Consider the following 6286-nt stretch of genomic DNA (forward strand, 5'->3'; position numbering starts at 1 on the left):
TAATATATTTCAATCAATTATTATTGTGTTTTATATTTAAGTTTTAAGTACCTAATAATCCCATTGGTCAATAAGGGGGATGATAATTTTGTTATTAAAAAAGCTTGCTTACACGAAGAAGCTTTCATATGGTTAGACTGCAACACTAAGCATTATGGATTTCAGACCTAATTTCTCCCTGAAAAACGGCGAATCGAAAAGTTAATGTTGTTGGTTTTAGAATGTTGATTACAAAATATACTAAGTTTATATACAAACATTGCTAGGTATCGAAATATGTCCTGATATAAGTTTCTGTATCATCATCCATCGGCATCAAGACCCACTGTACGACATGATAATATACAGTAAAACCTTCAAATAGCGACCACTCTCGGGGAATCAAAAGCCGATCGCTAAAGAGGGGTGATCGTTTAAAAGTGAAGGCCATAGGAAATTAAAGCAACTAATCTGCATTATGTTGTTTATTTACATACTAAATATAATTTTCATGTTATTTCTTATAAATTCGTTGGTCTTCGTTTCCAGCCTTGATGTTCTAGCACTTCTTTTCAAATAATCCATTTCAACTGCCAACAATCTTCTCTTCAGGTCTGCATTAATTGTGCATACTTCAGAGCCATAACAAAAAACAGATTGAACCATGGTTTGCCCTATTCTATTTTGTTCCTTTTGGAAATGTTACGATCCCACCATAAGCAGTTCAGACATCCTACAATTTTTCCACTTGTTTGATTTCCACGCCCTCGTCTATAAACACTGACAGATGCCCTAAAATACTTAGCACTATACTATGACGAAAACCTTCTGAAACCCAATCCTACAAAAACCCAGATGTGTGCTTTCCACCTTAGAATAAGGTATTCCCGAAGGACAATGGAGGTGGAATGGCGTGGTCAGATGCTGGAACACAATGAGAAAATACCTCGGCGTACGTCTGGATACTCTGTCTTATCGATATCACTGTCAAAATGTCAAAAAAAAAGTAAGCGCTAGAAATAATCTCATCCGCAAACTAACAAATACAAAATGGGGAGCACATCCACATACTCTCCGTACTTCTGCCTTAGCATTATGTTTTTCTGCCGCCGAGTTTGGAGCATCAGTGTGGGAAAACTCTGCTTACGCTATGAACGTCGATGTTGGGTTAAATGAAACGGTTCGTATAATATCTGGTTGCCTGAAACCGACACTTATCGAAGAGGTCTACCCTATAGTTGGAATCGCTCCACCTGCTATCAGAAGACAGGTCACGTCAGAGATAGAACGAAAGAAGCAGGAGACGGATCGAAGACACACCTTGTATGACCACCAAGTTCAGCCAAGTAGACTAAGATTTTGGAAAAGCTTTCTGAAAAAATCATGATCCCTTCCCGAAGAGCCAAAGACGCGCCGAATACACCTATGGCAAGAGTCAGCTACAACACAATTTTGCCCCCTCAGAGGAAATGGCCGCTGGACACAATTTGCCCTATCCCACATGGAAAGCGCTAAACAGACTAAGAACTGACGTTTCACGTTGTGCTAGCAACCTGAAGAAATGGGGATACCAGGAGTGACGATACCTGCGACTGTGGCGCGGTTCAGAATAATCACCATCTACTATCATCCACAGATATGAGAGAGACCTGCACAGAAGTCCTATATTTAGCGAATGACAGGGCCATCTATGTGGCCAACCATTGGAAATACAAAATTTAAAGCTGTTGGTGTTCAGGACACGGAAAGTAAGTAAGTAAGTCTATCAACACTTCAAATCTTGCATCTGAAGTGATAACTAAATATTCTGTTTTTTTTTTCATGCTGACTTGTAACCCACATTTTACATATTCTCTATATAGACGCTTTATCCTAAATTCTAGATCATAAGAATCTTGAGCTAGGACGACTTGGTCATCCGCAAAGTTCAGGGAGAACAGTACGTCATTTCCTATGAGGATTCCCATTGCCTGGCAGTGGTTTTTCCAATTTTGGAGGGCTGCCTCAATATATAAAATAAACAGTATGGGTGACATACTGCATCCTTGTCTTAGTCCTTTAGTTACTTTTATTGGCTCTGATAGTCTATTTCCGATTTTTAGGTAAGCAGTGTGATCCCTGTATACTTCTGTGATTATTCCTAAAAGGTATGGACTAATGTCGAGTTGTTGTAAAGTTTGTCACAATTTAAGTCTTGGAACTGTATCATACGCCTTTTCTAGGTCGATGAAGGCAAGATGTACTTCGGTACCAACCGCTGTTCTTTTTTCTATTAATTGTTGGAGTATAAAAAAGTTATCAGTGCAAGATCTACCAGGCGTAAATCCACGTTGGTCTTCGCTAATTAAATGTCCTACATCATCTTGTATTTTTTCATTTATTATCTTACCAAACCATCTCCCGAAAGTAGGTAGGAAGTAGGACACTTAATCCTCTGTAGCAGTTAGGATCTTTTCGATTACCTTTTTTAAAGATGGACACTTGGTGAGCGGTTTTCCATTCGGATGGTACTTTAATTTGTTGGCAGCATTGATTCATTAGAAAAGTTATTTGTTCTATTAGTAGTATACCTTCTGCTTTAAGTAACTCTACAGCTATATTTCCAGGTCCTGGAGATCACCCGTTTTTAATTTTAATTAACGCAGTACGGACCTCGTTGTTAGAAGTATTAATGTTACTATTTGTTTGTCTCTCCACACTGTGTTCCTCTCCCATATATTCCAATCTGGACTCTTGGAGTAAATTTTTATAGTGATTTTCCCACTTTTCTACCTACAGGAATTAAGTTGCTTAAGGAGTTATGTGTGTTTTTTTAGATTAGTGATAGTTCTCCATGATTCCGTAGTCTGAGAACCACCAATTAAATTTTCAACTTTACTACACATTTTTGTTCCCAGAAATTGTTTTTTGTTTCTTTTATTTGATTGCGTATTTCTCCGTTTTTCCTTTGATATATAACTCTATTGCTAGATGTTTTATTTGTTAGCCATTTCTTATATATTTTGTTTTTTTCTCGTATCAGTTCTTTTACGTTTTCTATCATCCATGTTTGGATGTTCGTGGTGTTTTTTGTCGTCGTTCTCTGTTCCTAATACTTCATATAAGCAATTTTTTTTATTATCGTTTTGAGGTTGTATTCTTGTTCTACATCCATATTTCTTTCCATCTCGTTTAGTTCCTTTTGTAATTTAGATTGAAAAATATGTTTAATACTTGGTTGGAATAAAAGGTGCAATTTATATCTCTCCGTTTTGTACAGTGTAGTATTTTTTCTCTCACTTTCGGTGTTGTTTGTAGTATTGTTTAAAGGGGCACAAAAGATTAGCTAAAAGAAAGTAGTGATCTGTCCCACAGTTAGATACTCTTTTTACTCTGCAGTCTTGGCACTTAAATTTTGATTTCTGTCTCAATATTATATAGTCTATGATCGACTTCTGTTGGAGGGAAGGTTGTTCCCAAGTGTATTTATGAATATCTTTGTTGGAATTGGGTATTCATTATTTTTAAACCAAAAAGTTGACAGAACTCAATTAAGCTGTCCCCTGAACCATTTTTAACTATTTCTCCGTGCCATCCCACCACGTCATCGTCTATTTGAGAACCTATTCTGGCATTTAGGTCTCCTAACAGCATTATTTCGTGATGACTTTTTATTTTATCACAAATGTTTGATAACTCTTCATAAAATGAATCTTTAACTTGTTGATTTGAATCGTCTGTTGGCGCATAGACTCCAACAACTATTGTTTCGATGCCGTACAATGTGACAGTTATTGTCAGAATTCTTTCAGAGATGTACGCATAGTCTTTTATATATATTTTTTAACGATTTTTTTATGAGAATTGAGACCCCTGATTTAGTCTGTACGTGTTTCTCTACTCCTGACCATATATGAATGAAGTCTTTAATCTGTTCATTTCCTTGGCCTTTCTTTTTGGTTTCAGAGAGTACTATGATGTCCATTTTTTGCTTCATTTCAGTTAAAATTTTCATTGTCTTGTGAGTCTTGCCTTGAGTGTTCCAAGTACCAATTTTCAAAGTCCTTTCCTTTGCCAGGTGTCGTCGTCGTAAGCATGTCGTAAGTTTTCATACATATTCCGAGGCTCGGTGTTAGAATTTTTAGTCAAGAGTTTTTTCCAGATGATGAGGGACTGGCCCATCGCTGCAACGCCCAAGCTTGGAGGACCAGGATTTTCTGTTGGGGTTGGTTCAATATATAATAAATCGGTGCAAATCCTTGCCTAAGCTGATGATGTCAATATTGTTGGGAGAACAGAAAACGCTGTACGAGAGGCGTATGTAGCATTAAAAGAATTACCTACAAAAATGGGTTTAATAATAAACACCAACAAATCGTGAAAATAAGCACGCAACCACAAATCCTACTATCACTTGTTATAGTAAACGACGTCACCGAAATAGTGAACGAATTTTTATACCTGGGAGCGCTTCTTAACACTAAAAATAATACTACCGTAGCACTGCAGCACAATTTGCACGGCCAACAGATGCTATTTTAGGCTCAATCTCTTCCTTAAATCCACAATTATATCGTGAAATACAAAAATAAAACTCTACAAAACAATAATACGTATGTAAAAAAAGTAATGAAAACATGTTAAAATGTTTCGAAAGAAAAGTACTAAGGCGAATTTATGGAGCAGTGAGTGAATGACAATGTAGTGTGGAGAAGACGATACAACTTCGAACTTTATAGAATATACCAGGAACCGGATATCGTAAAACATATTAAGATAGGACGCCTGAGGTGGATAGGGCATGTAATGCTAATGGAACAAAATGACCCAACTAGAAAAACGCTCCTTGATAGACCCATTGATCAGAGAAGACTAAGACCCAGAACAAGGTTCTTTGATAACATCGATGAAGACATGAGAACTATGGGAAAACATGCTTGGCGGAGGAAGGCGATCGATAGGGATGAGTGAAGAGAAATTCTTGAGGGGGCTGGGACCCACGCAGAGTTGTAAACCAGAATGATGATCATGATAATATAATCCAAAAATATAACCGTTAACTATAAATAAATAAATAAATCTTCGTAAACTATACTTTGCACTATTTATTGTATGCAAATTATACTCGAAACCACCCAAAATTTCAGACAAATCTCGGAGCAAATTTAAACTCATCTAACTAGCACGATTTCCAGAATTAGATCCCCCCTCCCAAGTTGTAAACAACAAAGTTATTAACATTTATAAATTACTCCAACTGCACAATAAGGTTTTTTTGCAATTATCTGTTAATTGTTTATGTATTTCACTTTCGAAACTCAAAAATTACAGAAATTGTTAAATTTACAACTTTTATTTGAAGCATTTTTCTCTAAAATGTATAAGAAACGTTTTATAGGCAAAAAAATTGATTTTTCAATCTTTATGATTGTTAAAAAAACAAAGCAAAATTAGCTGTACGTCTTCACGGAATTCTCATCAGCTATGCCTCATATCATAACATAACATAACAGACAACTTAGGAGAAGCCAGAGTTATGCTACAACAACTACAGCAAGTAACCCAGAAAGTCGGTTTAAAAATAAACTATGGAAAAACAAAAATAATGACCAATCTCGTCCCCAATGAGCTAATAGAAATCGAAAAGTCGCCCATAGAACTCGTGGAAAAATATGTGTATTTGGGTCACGAAATAAGGTTAACGCGAGATAACCAAACATGCGAGCTACTCAGAAGTGTAAGTCTGGGTTGGGCTGCATTCGGAAAAATGAGAGACGTATTTAAAACAAATATACCGATCCATTAAAAAAAAAAAAGCTTTTAACCAGTGCGTTCTACCAGTCCTCACATACTGAGCAGAAACCTTAACTCTTACAAAAACATCAGCCGAAAAATTGAGAAGGACACAACGAAAGATGGAGAGATCAATGCTTGGAATAAGCTTAAGAAATAGAATAAGAAACGAGGAAGTTCGTAGACGAACCGTAGTGGAAGACATTATCGAACATATTACAAGGCAAAAATGGAGATGGGCAGGACATGTCGCAAGAATGAAAGACGACAGTTGGACAAAAAAAATTGCTTGAGTGGAGACCACGGGCTGACAAGCGAAGCCGAGGAAGACCTCCAACGCGATGGACCGACGACCTCAAAAGAATCGTGACCAATTGGATAGCAGAGACGCAGAACAGGCCTATGTTCAACAATGGACAACTCAGGGCCGATTGATGATGATGATGATGATCCCTCATATACCTTTTAGAACCTTCAAAACCCTGTATAAGATTTTTTTCAGCTATCTTTCCCTATTGATTGGCTAATGGTAAAA

The sequence above is a fragment of the Diabrotica undecimpunctata genome, chromosome 1 (genome assembly GCF_040954645.1).
Source record: "Diabrotica undecimpunctata isolate CICGRU chromosome 1, icDiaUnde3, whole genome shotgun sequence".
Classification (NCBI taxonomy): Eukaryota; Metazoa; Arthropoda; class Insecta; order Coleoptera; family Chrysomelidae; genus Diabrotica; species Diabrotica undecimpunctata.